Source organism: Athene cunicularia (assembly GCF_003259725.1).
Source record: "Athene cunicularia isolate RWA chromosome 15 unlocalized genomic scaffold, athCun1 chr15_part1, whole genome shotgun sequence".
Classification (NCBI taxonomy): Eukaryota; Metazoa; Chordata; class Aves; order Strigiformes; family Strigidae; genus Athene; species Athene cunicularia.
The window spans coordinates 9,683,986-9,702,658 of record NW_020799121.1 but is presented as its reverse complement, the minus strand read 5'-3'; the positions used below and the strand labels follow the sequence as shown (position 1 = coordinate 9,702,658).

Here is an 18,673-nt window from a genome sequence, read left to right as displayed (position 1 = left end):
ATTTCTGTGCATAAACAAACAGATGCCTTCTGAACAGGAGTACACTACTGACTCTCTGCAAACAAATATTGGGAAATTTATTAGGCAAGAAAATTAGGGAGATTTCAAAAACAACATGAAATGGCATGTCATTGTTCTGAACAGAAGAGTATTCTTAAGTGAAAAAGAGAAGCAATTTTTTTTTATGTGCGAAGGATGTGGGATGTAGTAGGATTTACTTATACATCGAATAATGTAGATGTCTTATCTGCTTTTATTTAGTTTGTACATCTCTTTTCTCATAGAACCTGGACCCACATCTTGAAGCAGGCAGATAACTGACAGAAGAGATGTGTTATTATTTCTTGATTGTAGATATTCTCACAAAAATGACATGGAGCTGGAAGAAGTACATGTTTTTACAGACTAAAAATGTTACCTAGAACCATTTTCTTCCACAGATATAGTTTATCATTTCTTCCTTACAGTGCTCTCATAAGAAGGATGCCAATAAATGAACACAAAGAAGTCTAACAGACCAAGGAAACTTTCCTTGGTTGTTCCCTTCAGTCTTTTACATCCAGCAGTTCCTCTATCTTCTGAACTGTATGACAGAGTAAAGAAAGAGAGGAAATGAACTTACCAGAAATACCTCCCAGAAAATAAACATAAGCCTGAAGCCCCCCAAAAAGACACTATTTATGTTACCGTCTTGAAAGTACCAATCCACCACATCACCTAGACTTCAACTGCTGCCCAAGTATTGCAGCTCTGCCTTCCCTCCAAACGTGCAGCGGGAACCACAGCGCTAACTCTCACCAAGCAACACCACGAGTATGGCATTATTAAGGTGAAAAAGAGAATGCTTTCTCTTAGGCATGCAGCTCCTGCTTCTGATGCTGCAGCGTAGATGCTGATAGAGTTTGACAGACGTGGTAAGTAGCAGCCAAAGTAAGTTCAGAGCAGGGAACTGCAGCACAGGGGAGTCCTCTCCAAAGCAGTTATCTCACAACCCCCCATCAGGCAGCAATTAGCAAGCCAGAATGACTGAAAAGACAACTCAAAAACCAGGTATGGCTGTTAAATTATTCAGAGAAGCCCACACATATACAAGCACACAAAAAAAGGATTTTCCATTTTTGTCTTAGTAGGGTGTATGGAAATGGATAGACTTGCAAGGTAAGCCAGATGCCCTTATAACATCAGAATAGAGGCGCTGGACCGTCTGTCTGGCCTATTCCAATCCTTGCTGTAAAATCTGCCGTACGCCTACAGCACAACAGGTCCCTATCATCTTCTATTCTCCCATTTCTACTGGCCTTTCCAGATAAACGATGAAATGCAAAGGTTTGATTTAACAAAATACTATTTCTGCTTGATTTTTTTTTTTTTTTTTAAATAAGGTTTCATCTGGACAAGAAATCCCCAGAACCCAGCAACAAAAATGCAATATTGGCCAAACCACTGATCTTGACATACAAATTCAGAAGTCTTCACCCAGCCCTGAGCAGTTCTTTGGATCAATGGCTTCTTAAGCAGGTCTCTGGACAGATAAAATCTAGAGCCAAATACTTTGCCACTAAGGCAACTATCATAGCTTAACTGAAGTCACCGACATACATTAGTTCAGACCACCTCAGAATCTGGCCTCTAACATCATTGTTTTGCATCACCTTCATGTTTTAAATTCTCTACCAATTTTAATTAATTTTCTCCCCTAGGCTCACTGGCTCAAAGCTCTTTATTTAAAAAGCAGGAATAGGTACTCAAAGAGGAGGCAGATTTTTTTACTCCAAGCTCAGCCAGCTTTAACATTTCTAGCTAAAGGGGAGTTCCAGTGCACTGAGTATTCTCAACATTGTTATGTGTTTGGTTTTACTATCAGAATTCTGTAGTGGATTATGTTTCATATGGGTATTCTGATGACTTATCTCAAGCCTTGTATTCACCAAATTTTCAGTCTCTTCTCAGCAAACATGGCAGGGAATAAAAAAAGCTCAAAGCATAAGTGCCAATCTGATAGAAACTCTGTGCAGAACTCTGAAATCACATCAAGAAAGGACTGTACAACTGTCCTCTGTAGAATAGCAGTACTCATTCTTTATGGCATATTATACAATCCATATTGCATCAACAGCCTTCACGTTGGAGCTGATCTAGGCTCTCGCTCAGGTAACCTCTAACTCCTCTCCCATCTGGGCACAAAAACCTCTTAACTGAACACAGAGGGCATTTTCTGTCGGGTTAATCTGAGTGGTTTGGGGATATAAATGAAAACCAGAGTACTGCTTTCATTCCAGGGAATAGCTTAGAGGTTTTCTCCGTGCAAGTACTTATCATGTGCCTTCCCTATAATTCGTCACATGTTCAGAGGCCAAACACATTATCCTGTAATCCAGTGGGAAAGGATCAAAGCGGATTCTTTCTGCCTTATTGCCTTTGCTTCCAGAAGTCAGAGAGGATATATCTGTGCTAAGAGTACAGAGCAAATGATCACACAATAACTCCAACACAGCTTTGAAGCAGGGATAATTACAGCACAGCTAAATTAACCTGGATGCTGATTTCTTTTTCAAGAAAGATCATTTTGAGCAGTGAGTAGTAGGGAGCCCTGCTTCCCACATGGATTGCCAGAGCAGCAGCAGTGCTCTGGGGCAGTGCTGAAAACTCTCTGTATTCATAGTTCTGCTTTTCAAGTTTTAAACTGGGCAGACTGCATGAGAAAAGCTCCCTAACTCATATGGGGTGCAAAACCTTCTCTGTGGTGTGAAAATTTGAGGGTTCTTTGATAAAATTAACTTCTGAAGTGTCATTAATTAATGGAGCAAGAGTTGTGCAAGCTCTGCCCATACACGTTTTTGTTACCAAGATGATTACAGAACAGTTGCTGACACTCAGATTCTCTGATGTAGCTCAAATAAATTGTTAAAATACAAGCATATTGAACTATATAGATTATAAAAATTTTAACACTACTTGCATATTTTATTATTTCATAGGCAGAAAGTAGACTCACATTTTTAGATTTGTGTCATTTTCTAACTCCCTTGTTATCTGTCTAGTTTAGTCAGAGAAATGGAAAACAACAGTGGAAGTACTGTAATGGTCCTGCCTCACGGCTGGGATGCTGTTATGATAAATCTTAACCAAAAAAGAAGACCTAACTCTAAGATGCTTAGATCTCTATCTGTCTAGATGTTAAATTTCTCCCTCTTCATAGATATATGTGCAAATTCTGGAGCATAAAAGATTTAACATTTAAGGCAGGAAAACCAAATTAATTCTACAGCCATTCTCATATTTTTCACTTAGTGATAAAACAAGCTTTCTCTGTGCTTCTTTCCAGTTCCATAATACACATTTTCTTTTCAATCCAATCAGTCTTCAGCTGTGGTAAAAACAAGAAAACAAGCCCTCAGGATACTGCAACATTGTAAAGGTGTGATATGATTATTAATTGAAGGCACTTTTTATTTGGAACATTTTCTCCCGTTTGGAAAAGTACTGCAGAAAGAGCCAGGCCTGTGGATCTCATCAATTATAAGCACTCTTATTTACAGGTAGCACAGATTGCACAGTCAGACTTTGCTTGAGGTACTAGGGAAAAGTGGAGATCTAACATTTTTAAACTGGAGATTCATATCAATGCGAACAAAGACAATATAAGCATGAACTACTGAAAAACGTAGACGTAAGCATTCAGCCCTTTCACCTTTTAATTTGCTAAAAAGGTAATTAGCAAAGACAATTATGAGACAAAGGCAATTTATTTTATGGATAATTGCGTGCATTTCTAGTATGAATAGATTTAGAATGGTTCACAAAACTATTAAAGCCATTCAATTTATAAGCTTATTTCCTGACTATTCAAGGTTTCTTTTCTCACTCAGTAGTCTCAGCTTTGCCAAATTATATCCAGTGGAAATCTGTACCCATACTTTGGGCACCACGGCATAGCAGTTACAAAAGCCAGAGAAAATGATCTAAAACTACACATCACATTATACTGCACGAGATGTTTTCATAAGCAGTAACACAGCCCAGCAAACAGTGCATTAACTCATCTGTTGCAATGGCAGCTTTCACTGTCACTTAAAAGGAAAATGTACCATAAAACAAGATACCTCCTTCGGAGTTTGTACCATTTAGAAAAATTTTAAACTCACCGCATGACCAAACCAGTACTAATAACACAGCTTTTGCTGACCAGTGTTTGGACAGCATGAAGACCTTCTCGGTTTCTCACTCTGCCCCCCAGTGAATAGACTGGGAGGCGCGGAATAAACTGGGAGGGACACAACCAGCCAGATAACCCAAACTAACTAAAGAGATATTCCATTCCACGTAATGTCATGCTCAGCAATAGAATGGAAAAGAAAGGATTTTAGAGGGGTTAGTCATCTCTTCCTCAGGAACTGGCTGGACATTGGTCTACCCATGAGAAGTGGTGAATAATTACATTTTCATCACTTATTTTGTTGTTTTCTTCTCTCTTCTTCTACTTATCTTTCACTTATTAAACACATGGTTTTTGGTTTTGGGTTTGTTTTTTTTTTTAATCTTGACCCTCAAGTTTTCTTGCTTTTATTTTTCCTTTCCTCTTCTTCTGTCCCACTGGGTGGGGTGTGAGGGTAAGAGAGCAAGCAGCCCACCAGGGTTAACCCACAACACTAATAATTGGGTAAAAAAAAAAAAAAGATTAATGTCCTGAAGGGTTGAAATAGGTAGATTTGATACAAACTACTAGTGTCTAGTTATATAGGAAAACCATAGCGGTGTTCCAAGGAGCCATAACTAAAGAAAATGCACAGGGAGAGAATGCAAAGAAAATTGTGATGACGAATGTGCCAAGGTAGATTGGTTACTGATGTATTTGGGAAGTAGTTTGTCAGCGTGGTGTTATGATAATAAATAAATAATACTGTATTACATCTGTGCAATGCCCTTCAGTGACAGACCAAGGTGGTTTTCCAGGTGAAACACAGCAACAGTAAAAACATTGCTGGCACATCAACGCTTTTTCAACACTGATGTAAAAATACTCCAATAGAACTGATTTAAGTTCAAAACTATTTAAAAAAATAGTCAAGCCATTATCATGGGAAATAAACAGAACCTGCTCTCGACAACCTCAAATTAGAATTAAAAAAACATACAAGGGAAAAAAGGCTTGTAGAAGTCAGTAGCAGTAACAGCCAAGATCAGAGGTGATCAAAGCAAGGACCAAATAGATGTTTATGCAGTTATGCATGTAATATTGTAATGAACTATTTTTATATAACAGCTTTCATGGTCCAGGTATTTCCTAAGGAATAGATGCAATAGCTCTAATCCATATTAAATACAAATGCAAGGGCTCAGAGTCAGGCAGCAGTGTACAGAGAGTACAAAAGAAGTTGAAACCATACAACTTAACAAGTCCACTCTCATGGGCATTTATCTGTTACAAAACATGCCTTGGAGTAGGAGTTCAGAGTCCAGGTTCAGTTCAAGCGGTTTACTGATACTATCCACAGTTTTAGAGTCTAGATTTCTTGATTCCACTTGATGAAGGTTTTATTATAAAAGAATCCACAATAATTGACTTAAGTCACATATTTGTAATTATTTCTTTGAAAAGGCTGGAGGCACGAATAATACCAGCAATGCCCTTCATTTGCCAAACTACCTCCAATGACGTATGATACACTCGTACAACCTTCAGTTACATAAAGACAAGATGCCTTCATCGATACTTTCCATCTATGAATATAGTTATTCCAGTAGAGTTTTGTAATGTAAGGTAGATACAATTTGAAATATAAAAAAAATAATAGATGAAATCAAGTAGATTTTTTGAAGAGACAACAACCAACAATTTGTGATTTATTTCAGACCATGAGCTCTGTGCCATGAGCGAGGCCTGTCAGCACGCAATGGGCCGACTGTGTGGGAAAGGAAGAAGACTCTTGGAATGCGTCAGGGCTCTGGCACTCAAGGCAGGATGGATGAGTCGTTCATTTGGTCTATTTAATACACATCTATTTTATCTGATCACTTTTGATTAGTGCTGCAGTTTTCACTTTGTACTTTGACTAGAGAACTCTGATAAATGCCAATGAGGTGAAAAAGTGAAAGATAAAGGTCACAAGAACAAAAAATTAATTTCAATAGATCAAACAATACCAAAAAAAAGATATTAATTAACATCTCTTAAGTGCTTCTGATCCCACTACTTTTCCAGTCAGTCAAGGCAAGAATGGAATCAGGGAAATTGAAATCTCATAAAACAGTTTTTCTCTTTTCCTTCTCTTTTTAGTTTGCAAAACTATTGATTTTAAACAAACTAGCTAAGGAGACTAATACTAAGGGTACACAGAGCCATATTTTATTTTGCTACCTTATTGTTCTTTTCCCCCTAGATTTGTTGATTAAGTATCTGCCAAAGAATTGGAACAAATAATTTCCAAATTGTCCATTACTTATGAACCATTCCCTTAGACTAGCTGGTAAACATTAGGCATGTTGTCTGATCAATGACCCAGCATCATCCAACATTGTTTCTGCCCTTGTACAGGATAACAGACATTTGAAGTGGGAGGATAGCAAACGGCTAGGAGTCTTTTTGTAGAAATACCATTTACTGCTAAGTTTAAGAAGTTTGGGGATTTACAAAATTGATGAATAATGCCTATCACAGTTACCCAATAGTGGGACTGTATGGATCACAGCAGACAAAACCTGGAGTTTACTTTGCACAAGTTACCCATTATTCCTTCTCCACCCCGCCCTGTTGTTCTGACAAGCAGTAAAGATAAAATTAAACCTTTTGCAGAGTAGTTTACACAAACCCACTCTAGAATCCTCAGAAGGATGAATATCACTTACTTTAACACAGCTCACACTCACACACAGCTTACAATTTTACAAGCCTTACAAGAAAGAATACTCCCTCTTAGTTGAGTCAGACTTAACCCCAAAAAGTTATAAATTTTTATTCTTTTCTCTCAAGTTTCCAAGCACTGAAATGCAGACAATCCAAGGGCAGTAGACTACACTGATTCTAATACTAATCATCCAAACTAAGATGTCTTTGTTCAGGATTTCTTTTTATACTCATCTCTAAGCATTATCCACACCACTGCACTACATTCGGATATTCTTCACTATTTTGACTACACCATTTCTGGAGAGCTGAGACCCATTAATGTAAGAGTGATAGTTGCTAATCCTTAAGCATTGCCAAGAGGACAGAGATACTTCTGTGTTGTTAGTGAACCAGAATCACTTTGGCAGTCTTTTATCAGATGCTTTAAGTTTGCCTCATTTGCTTTGAATTTGAAAAGCACAGAAGTTGTCATTCTGCCAGTCCTATTACATTATCAAATGAATATTACCATCCAACAATTTCACACAGGGCTAAGTTATTTTGTTTCCTCTATATCTGATATGTGAGCTACTGCTTCCTCTCTATTGGACATGTGAAAATGCATGTGAAATTGGAAAATTCAAAGCAACCTAATATAATAGAAGTATAAGTACACAAATCCAAATATCCCACACTCGAGTTTGGATTCATTCCACACATCCAAGAAATTAAAGCAGACAGTCGCTTCCACCTCCTTCCACAGTCAATGGAGGAAGCCCAGAGGGCAACTCAATCCATCAAAGAGCAGATTTGGTCTCTGTTTCCAAGTACAAATGTCACACTACTAACAATACTGCAGTGCATTTTAAAATAACAATTACAGTCTCTTCACATCAAAATTTCATTGAAAAAACCCACATGCTCCATCAACTTAATGAAAAAAGACTGAAAAAAACATTGCTTAAAATCTCAGCTTGGATTTCAGGAAAATTTGCAGACCTGACCTTCCAGCAGGAGGTCAACCCTGTGTAGGGGTTTGTCCTCCTCTATACATGGTGTCTAACATCCTTTCGGAAATGAACTGTTTGCTGAGGTATGACGCATAATCATGCCACACACACACTTTGCCCAGGTGACATCCCATATTTCAACAGTAAAAAGGGTCTTGGGAGGGATCCACTCAAGCTGAGAACGTCTATTACACCCTAAGGGCTCTCCTGGGAAGTCAGAATAGACCTGCCTCCTAACGGAAAATACAGCCCACTGATTTCTACATTTAGACATTAATACTACTTTCATGCATTTTCTTTTATTATAGAAATCCTACCCACCTGAAAGTCGATTGAGGATATCCAGTTTGCTTTTGCCGAAGGCACTAGGTGGCACTGTGTTCTGTCTTTTGTGGCACTGCTCACCCTCAATCTGCTAAAGTCTGCCCAGGTTTCACCAATTTATACTCTCTTGCCAATCACTGCTAGCACGTTAGCAAAAAAGATTCATCAGTACTCATCATTATGCTTAGTCATCCATCTCTAAGCTTTTTTCTATCCATCAAAATGGCCAGGGCTATTGAACTCAACATCATACTTACTTTGCCTGCCTAAAAACATGGCTTTCCTCTAGTTCCATTTAGAATTAAAAACTTCGTTTCCATTTAGAATGGAAAAGAAAAAAAACTGAAGTGCTGATTGCTCAACACCACAACAAAGCAAGCACAAATACCCAGCCCTGTATAAAGACTCATTGGCAGTCTTTTCTTCTAAGGCTGCACCAGGAATGTTATTAGAATACAGGACCAAATGTTAGAACTATAAATCTACACTTTTAGTTACTTGCTTTCACCCTTACCATGCAGTTTCTGCCTAAAAGCTTACACAATCTTCCCTGTCCTTTGTTGTTATTGTAATGGTTGGATCAAAGGGCCATAAGCAAAAAGGTGATGAACACATAATGTGTATTTACACGCACAAATACAGAGAATGAAGGAGGTTTTGCTCAGAAGAGCTTTTAATCCATTAAACTGTCTGCTCAACAATGAAGCAATCAGATTAGAAGGAAAAGCAAGTGTCGTGATTTCCAGGCTATTACCCTATCTTGTTGACCACATACAAATTTAGGATAACAGAACAACTTATGTAACTGTATTCTATTACTCATTTTTGAGGTGTGTCTCCATTGACATTTTCTTTGCTTGCATACTTGTATATTATCTTAGCATGAGGGTAAAAGCCTTTAGAAGCTATACTGATCTGTAAATATTTCATCAAGGAAAGCTTTCGTCTCTGAAAATAAAAGCACATAGATATATATAGCATGCATGCTTTAGAGATAGTAAAAATAATTACAAATGGAGTTCCACTCTAACATATAATTTATGTTCAACTTGTGGGCATTTATCACTAAGTTTTCCTTTTGATTTCTTCCTATGTGTGTTGACAAAGAACAATTTTCAGTCAAATTAGCTTTCAGTCCTGGTGTACAAAGGCAACATATTCTCACCAAACACACAACACACAGACACACACACACATACAGCTTCAATCTGAGTTGCACGTACAGCAAACCCGGCCAACATATTGGTTTATCACATAATTTTCAGGTCCAGAAACTCTGAAACAGCTGCTGCTCAAAATACAACGCTGTCTGAAAGATGTGTAGTGTACCATCAGAGAAGAGGAGTGCAAAACAAACGGTCTAAACGCTGTTCCTACCTGTGTCGTCAGGCTGCTGGTTGGTCTTAGGAAAGTCCTTCCTCTCTGGTTAGTCCCCTACTCTTCGATCCATTCAAATTAAAGCTGGAGTTATATTTCCTGACGTGTACCTACAGTATGCAATATCAAAAAATTTGTCATAACAGTAAAGATTCCTTAAATACTATCCTAACTATGCCAATATGCCTAAAATAACTTTGCATACGGCTTCCAATTCTAGAAAACATCTGCTTGCTCACCACTCACTCCTAACTTACCAATTTCAGCCTTTCCTGCAGGTTTAAGTCTTATCTTTTTACATATCAATCATGGTTTCAGCAGTTTCAAGTTAGTTATTTTTAACATTAACAAGCTTCTGAAGCCAATATACACTGAAATGTGGGCATGTCAGCCAAAGGAAATTAACCCAATGAAGCATAAAACAAAATGATAGCATTTACTCATTTTAAGTCAGTCACAAAATCTCATTCTGGGTGTAAAATATCAGGAAACTTTCAGAACTGAAATTACTTCCTTACAGCACTGTGCTTACTGCTTCCTTGCACTGTTTGTTAACTCCTGATAGACAAAGACCCCACCCTAACACAGTTTAACTGCCAAAAGCATCTTTGTTTTACCAGAACAGAGAGCATGACTAGATATGAGTGCTTCTGAGGTGCAACTTCTGAAATGTAATTTTTGAAGGAGCTAGAGTGCAAAAGAGGAACCACATTTCACAATTCAAGGAAAATATTTGCATTCAATTTTTTCCACTTTTTGAAATTCTGGAGAGGTTATAAATTATATTACTAATAAATCCTCACCACATTTTAATACTCTACCTATATGTAGGGACAGATTTTTTGTCTTGAAGCCAATCTTTGTTGTGCCTGCTATAGGATTACGCACTATTTAGCACGTACAGTAACAATGAGTGGGAATGCCTACAGTGTTGGGAGTTTGAAAATATCCAGCCACCCAGTCACCTTCTACACATGAATCAGGGAACTGTAGGAATCTTTTCATGAAAGCTGTGGCACCCAGCATCCTTCATTAACAGATTTACCAGTTTTCCACCCCTCAACAGGAATATTTTTTTGGCACTTCTCTCTCTCGTATAAATTATTCCTAATTAATTAAAATGAAATTCTTAAGATGTGTGAGTTCATTAACTCCTTTAATGAGAAAGAACATTTTGGACCTTATTATTAGACTGTCATCAGTATCTGTTAGACAGTTAAATTAATAAAGTGATTATATTCAAATAACTCAGGCATTTGCATTTTATTTTTAACATTACATGTCTCTCTTACTTGCTCGGAGACTGGGGAAATTTTGCTGGTCATGTAAAAGTACAGTCTGGGTGGGTTTCAGTGTATTGCATGCCTGGATCTTTAAATATATTTAGGGGTCAGAATAGCTGTGGTCTGGGAGAGGTCTACTTCAGGTCTACTGGAGCCTCAAGGAATGATTCAAGCAAGCAACTACAGTAAAGACATGCCTTAAAAAATAAAGATATTGTGGTCCCTTTATTGTTAGAAAGCAAAAAGCTTGCAAGAAAGGTAGAGAGAATGGACATTTTGTATCCTTGAAAGCATCAAGATAAAGCAAGACACAGCAATAATTTGCTCTCGTACTACACTCTCTGTATACTACTGACAGGCTGCGGAAATATATCCACTGGCTAAAAGCAATATACAAGGTGGAACTAGAGCTCCAGATGTCTCCTATTCTTGTGAAAACCCATGGGTGTTTTGTAATGATCTCGTCATGCATCTTTCTCAAAAGTGATTCTCCAGCTATGCAGTAGCCCTTTAAGGCTTTTCTGGGACACTGATTCAGTCAAGGCATAGAGAAGAGACACACAGCCTGAGTTCAAAAAGAGAAAAGCCACTACTTTGAAAATCATGTCAGTCAGGTGAAAAAAAACCCAACTAGTACCAGTTAAAACATTAATTTATAGATCATCTTAACCCATAAAATCTACATCTTATTTTTAATAACAGTTGTCTGCTTTATACATATCTCTGCAAATTGAAATGTCAGAACTGAAAGCTTTGCTCCCAAACATTATTCGGTAGACAATGCAAGCATCTTTTATCCCCCAACTCCTCAGCACTGAAAGAAAAACATAATGACTTTTCTTCTTCTTTCTATTCTTCCCAAGTCATAAACTTCACAACAATCAATAATAACAAGAAATGAAAAACACATATCCCGTCTGGCTCCTGCATGAACCGAATTATATTTTAAATTTTGTAATCTTTAAAGTCAAACAAGATAAACTGCTGCTTCTTAAGAGGCTGTTAGATTTACCATAGCCACATGGAAAGAAAATACATGAGTGAGATTTGTTGCTCAACAGACAAGTACAAAGGAGGAAATTGGAAGATTTTTTTCAATTTAATTAAGAAATGTTTGTGTGTCTCAGGCACTGGTGCCTTCTAGACAAGTGCAGCTGATGAGGAATTTAAAGCACTGCTTCTTCAACTAAGCCTGCTTCAATTACAGAACTCACACATTTACAAAGAGAAATTTAGTTGAAAAAAAGTGTAACACCTGTACAACTGTTTAAATATTTATGGACAGCTTATTTCTTTCTTTGAGGCTTCAGATAGCTGCACAATTGAATACCACAGCAATTACATTAAGATTCATCCCAGAGATAATGATTGAAATTAAGTTATGCACGTCAGAGCTGTCATCATTTGGAAGTAGTACTGGATACTTTGCCTTGAAACAGTGCTCTTGATCACTGTGAGGATACACACATCTCGTAAGAGCTCTCTTTGAGTGGAGTGGGGGACGAATGTCCACGGAGAACACCGCCAGTGGTACCTCTGCCCTATACCCATCTCTCACATGAGCATCCTTCCATTCCATTCCATTCCATTCCATTCCATTCCATTCCATTCCATTCCATTCCATTCCATTCCATTCCATTGTTGATTTAATCATAGCAAAAAAAAATAACAACTCATGTGTGTGGCAGGTTCACACTGCCACATTGAAATGCCTATTTCAGTGGAGCTGTGAGAGAGGAGGGACCATGCAAGCATTGTGTTAGGCAATTCATCTGTACCACTGGCTATAATCTAAAAAAAATCCAGTGTGCATACACTTCTCGAAACACTTTTAAATCCAGCTAGATGGTAGCTAAACAAAGATGAAATCTAAACAAAACCGAAGCTCCTCAGGTATTCCAGATGGTACAGATGCAGAGTATGCCTTCAGAGCTGGGAATCAATACTCACAGGTAGGCAGGAAGGTTCTTCAGCAAAAGATGTAAACTAAGAGCAAGAAATGCCAGTTTGCCATTCTGGAAGACTCTGACTAATGCAACATTAACCCCAGGATAAGTGCACTTTAAATACTGTCTTGTTCTTCACAGTATAGTCATACAGTGAACCAGAAATGCAATTCAAGTATTTACCAAAAATCCATGCAACCATTATCTAAAATGCAATATATTCTTCTCTTTGCACTAAAACAAACCTCAGTGGTTCAATGACAGATCCACTTATATACAGTGAAAAAAGAAGATTGTGTGTGTTGGCCTATTTATTTCTCCTCACGTTGGGAGATTATTTAAGTCATTCATCCAATTACATGTTGGAAACAGAACTAACATAACATTGTATATAGAACATTACATCTTCGTTTTTCTGGGGGAAAAACACCAATAGTACATAGAATCGGAATTCCAAGTACAGAAATGAAATATTGTAACTGATAAAATGAAGTGAAACAATTTTTTTTTTCCCCCATTAAAGTGTTGCAGACATACCTGGAGAGAGAGCTGGTATCTGCCATACTAGCCTTTTATGAACTAGGAAGTCTCTTTGCATTTAATAGCAAATTGGGGTTTTACCAATGACCTTAACTCAAAGTGAGAAGACATTCAGTTTCTGTACACTGAAATAACTACCTTTTTATTGAAAAACTGTTAAGTCTCATGATATATCCATCTTTAATTACTCAATGATGAATATTAAGGATAGGCTGAAATTCTCTAACCTAACTAAAATTGCGGCATGGGAAACCTGTTCTGATTTAAAATAAATTATATTTCACAAGGCTTTTAATAGGCAGCTTTAACTTATTGCTTTAAATAACTACAGTTCTTCAATTTATAATGCTATTTCTTGTTTCACCTGTGATAAACTACATGTTCTTATCTTCCTATGTGTATAAGCTGGCTTTATATTAGAGTTCTAATAAGTCTTACACAGTGTTAGTTACTGAGTTACATGCCTGCATCCAAACTGGGTGCTATCTTTCCTCTTCAGCAGGTGAGAATGATCTAAATTTTTACTCTAGCTTTTAAAGCACCAGAGACAGTAACTTCAAATCCACTTTACAAAAGCAGACTGTATGGAAAAGCTGGAATACTTCAATTGTTAGTAAAAATTTGTGTTCTGTAAATGCTGACATCAGGGAAATATCAGGATTATCAAACCATTTGTGCCAGAATATTTTATGAACCCATCAGTGGAGAGCTACTGGTTCAAGTTCAATTATAAAAATAATGAATGCAACTCCCTTTGGAAATACAAGGCATCTCCAGAAATCTTATTTCCAAAAGGTAGCTTTTTGGTGCTTTTGAAATGAAATATGAACAAAATATCAAAATGAAGTGCTTTCACATTATCATCCCATTTTTTCTAGCACAATATACAGAATTTAGCCCAAATTCTCTGTAATTTTTAGTTTGCCCTGAATTTCTATTTATCATATTTAATTTTTTTTTTCACAAATCCCAGTCTGAAGTTCTCCTGAAAAACATGATATGTTTACACAAACCATGACAAAAATAAGCCAGTAATAATATCTTTAAACCCATTAATTACTGTAAGAAAAAGTATAATATAAAGGCTTCTCTTCTCATTTTTCACCAACAGGCCAGTTTAAATACTGCACATGAAATATTATTATTGGTCTTGTGCAGCAAAATTGTGTTAAGTGACTGGTTTTGTTTCCCCAAAACATATCCCATGGCATAACTAATTGAGCTCTAGACGTCCACGGAGGCTTTAATTCAGAAGATAGAAGACTGAAACTTTTAATACAAGTGGCTTCTAAGGAGTGCACATTTTATTTTAATGAAGCAATCCTGAAAATCAGGAGGATTTGCTTTACAAGTTTTCCAGCTTGGGGTTCCCTTTGAGTAGCATGCTTTAAAATGTATTTAAGTCCAAGATACTGAGAAAGAAATCTCTCAAGCACTCATTGCCCTGGTGTTTGAGTAACTCAGTTACTACTCCATCTGTGACAGAAGAGTGATAAGACAGTGCTACTAATTTTCCTTCACAAACTGCTGGAGTTCAGAAATACTGACCACAACAGCTTTAAAAAGCTCTTCAGAGCACACATTTCAGCAAATGGAGCTGGGATACTAAATTATTCTTCAAAACAGTCTGATTTGTTCAAGGTCATATACAAATGTTATGACAGAACCAACAGAAATGTGTCTTGACAAGCCTCAAGCTAGTGCCTTTATTTCTGGGCCAAGCTTTTTTCCATAATAAATGTCAAAAGGATATAAGCACATGATCTACTGAATAGGGAATCAACTTACTGAATCAAAATCTAAATCCAGAATCCTGGAAAACAGGGCCAACTATTTAATTTTTACTATTTTGTAGTACAAAGCAGCAAGAATATTGATATATTGAATTGAATTCTGAGGCAAACAGAAAGTTGACACTGCACAAATGAGTAGTCAATTTTCTTTCCTTATCGAAATCCCCTAATGCTACAGTACTCACGCTGCATCGCATCATGTCTTATTATAAAGCGCCTAAAGATGAAGTCATAAGGTCAATGCAAAGAACATAAATCATGGTATGATTAAGCAGGATGTTAGGGAGACGCTTAAAAGCATGTGCTGTACAAGCGTTTCTATGAGAGATGGAGCTTTCAGAAGCAAAACTTGGGCATTCACTTTAACAAAGCTGACATTGCCCTGAGGTAACTAATTGAAATTAATTTCTATATACTGGACTTTCACCACTATGGAAATATACCTACTGAAATATGCTTCTTTCAGTCATTTCAATGAGCATGTACTTTCTGAGTCCTGAACTCATCTCGTTTATAGAAACCTTCAGGGATTTCTGAACATGTTTTGTGCGGGAAATTATTCCAAAAAGTTACATGAATTGCAGAGACAGCAGCCACTTTGGTTTTGAATCCAACAATGTGCAAATATTACCACAATGCACACTCTGTCAGCATACAAGACTGATACAGCAGTGAAAAATTAACCACTTGTCAGACAAGAACTGGTCCATACACAGGAGACTTAAGCAGGTGCACCAGCTGTATGTCACCCCTAATTCTAGTAATTCTTGACAGTTTTTGACAGAAAATTTAAACCACAAGCTTTCTGCTGTGCTATGTTAGAGAGAAAGGACACTGCATAAAATCCAGTCAGAAATGTCAGGTTTGAACTTGTTCAATAGCTTTCTTCCTGAGAAGAGATCGTACATGCTCTTCTGCAGTGTCCGCAGAACAGTATACTTCCACTCATACCCGAATGCAAGACACAAAGGAAAAAGCCCTCAGTGAGGAAAAACCAGGACAGCCGTTGTATCTTTTACATTCAAACCACAGACTTCCACTCATTAATAATTAAATTCCAGTTCATATAAATGGCAAATTGCAATAAAGAATAAATAAAGTTCTCTGTTTCTAATCATTATGCTCTGTACTAGCATACCAGTGGACTACAGTCCTTTGTATGGAGTTATCTCTCTAGGAATGTGATTTTAATTTCTGCAGTTCTTGACAGAGAACATCTCCTGACAGAGGGAAGTTCAAGGTACAGAGTTACAAACCGCAGACACAAAGGAGAGCAAGGAAGGCAGTAGTGAACTGAACAGCGTCTTCACTCATCTGTACTCCAACTTCTTTAGGAACTGCTACATTTTCTTTTCCAAAGTGGCTGAGATGATTCAGTTTAGAAAGCGTCATTACTGGTTTTTTTAAACACAACTTTTCTTGGCAAAAATGATAGCTGTGGCCTACACTCTAACAGGGAACTACAGCTTCGCTTGCACTGGAAATCTCACAGCTAATGAAAACATTAGGCCACGCAGTGTGTTTTGCTTTTCTTTCTCTTGTGAAGCCCTTTGACAAAACAGGTCTTCTAGATTTTGCTGTATCTAGTCTTTGAGAAAAAAACCTCTCATTTCCTTCACAGTCTTTGCTTATGCTAGACAGTTTATCTTCTGTAGCAATTATCAGTATAGGATAGTATATCCTAGTTTTTACACTGATTTAAAATAAAAGGAAAAGTTCATCAACAGAACATCAGCACAAATTAAGGCACAGTAAAAACAATCCCTAACATTTAGGACATCCAAAACAATTATCTCTAAAACAGCTCTGAGGTATTATAAATATGCATTTCAGCAGGCAAGAGATTTAACACTGAATAAAAGGAAGATTCTGAAACCTCCTATTTGGGCTCTGTACTGTATTCCAGAAATGCAAAGTGAAGAGTTAAATAACTGTGAATAGAGCATAGAGATTACTTTGCTTAGCAAGAAACAGTCAACAATTATGTATCTGCATTATGAGCCATTAACTGGGTAGCAGTCTTGTAGGTTCAGAAAGATGTCAATGGAACAGCTGCCAGATAATAGAATGACTGCAGAAATGTGTATTTTGCCATTTGTTGTGTTGATATCACAGTGTGCATCTCTGCAGATCAGCCTGATCCAAAGACCACCAATACACGTAGTAATCTTCTCAGTGATTTAGATAGCATTGGTGCAGGCTCTAGACAAATGCAAATCAAGACTGGTAACCTCTAGATAGATGCTGCTAAATCCTGTTAAAATAGATTTAATTAAGCTTAATAACCTGAATTTTTCCTTAATGTGTTAGATAAGTTGTGCTATTCCAGAGTTCACTGTGATGTCTTAATACTGTGGTATTAAAGTAGCTTTCTCTGCTTAATGCAATGCCATAATCCTTTACTAAAATCATTGTCATGGCTGTACATCAAAGACATAATGGTTAGATATTATTAGACAAAATCTTCTTTAATGTCAGATTTGGCAAAAGTAGTTTCTAGTGCTTAAGTAAAGAGGTTCAGCTATGCACTTCATCAATGAATTCTTGGCATCAAGCTTTGGAAAAATGTTTTTAATTTATCTTCAGTTTCTTTAAATTCATTTGATTAAATGTTTATTATTCAGTATGCAAAGGACAATTAAAAGAGCACTTTAGCTGTCTTGTGGGCTATTAAATATCAAGAAACAATGCTATACAGACATCTCTACCCAAGTCGTCACCATCTTTATACTACAATGTTTTAACTTAACAACATATTCTCTCCAATTTCAATATTTAACTCCATATTTTAACTTGTTAGCATCTCTTCTCCTCCCAGCGCTGCATTAGCTACCACTGAAGTACAACTGCTGCATCATCTTTGTTGTTATCATCTCTGACAGAACAGGTAATGTCATAGTCCAACACTGGGCAATGTAACGTGAATTACAGGTAACAGTACTGCCTTCTGGATGTGATATGCATCAACTATTAATGCTATGCATACCTTTTTTCTAAACAGACAAGTAATCTGACAACCATGAGCAGTGTACAAAGAAAGATCCTATTTTCTTGCTTCCAGAAGTCATCTACAGGGAATGATAAGATGGGGGTATCAGCTGTATGAGGAAATGTAAGACAAGGCAAGTGAGAATACCCAGCTGATTGCCTTCTGTGCACGAGCAAATGGATGAAGCATGCAGTAGCATAGAAAAAAGACACTGTAAGAATGAAAATGAGGACAGCACTGAGAACATTGTTAGTATCCACATACTATTCAGAGTGACAAATAAAATCCTGTTAAATCTTCTTATTCAAGCCATCTTCTAAATATTGTTGTGAGTGCCTCAGTTTGCAGTCGGAGTCTCCCCAGCCCTCAGTAAACCTTGTAACTGTCAGAGCTTGCTCTGTGTGAAGTCCATCCCTACTCCGTCCCTTTCTTCTCCCCCACTTTCCCCCGTTCTTCAACTCTGAAGACCTGTAGTTTTCCGGCATTATGTGCAGCACTTCCACCAACACTCTTAATTTTCTCCCACTAGCGATACTCTACAGTAATCCTTAGAGATATCATCTACTCCGTTTTCATTTTTCTCTT

General features: G+C 37.3%; 1 long non-coding RNA gene across 1 annotated transcript in view; it reads right to left on the bottom strand.

Annotated features, from left to right (window-relative positions):
- Positions 1-18,673, bottom strand: part of LOC113486003 — a 117,522-nt gene that overhangs the window by 48,852 nt on the left and 49,997 nt on the right. Inside the window, exon 3 of the long non-coding RNA XR_003399509.1 lies at positions 9,538-9,647. This is a non-coding gene — a long non-coding RNA (uncharacterized LOC113486003). The remainder of the gene's footprint in view (positions 1-9,537; positions 9,648-18,673) is intronic.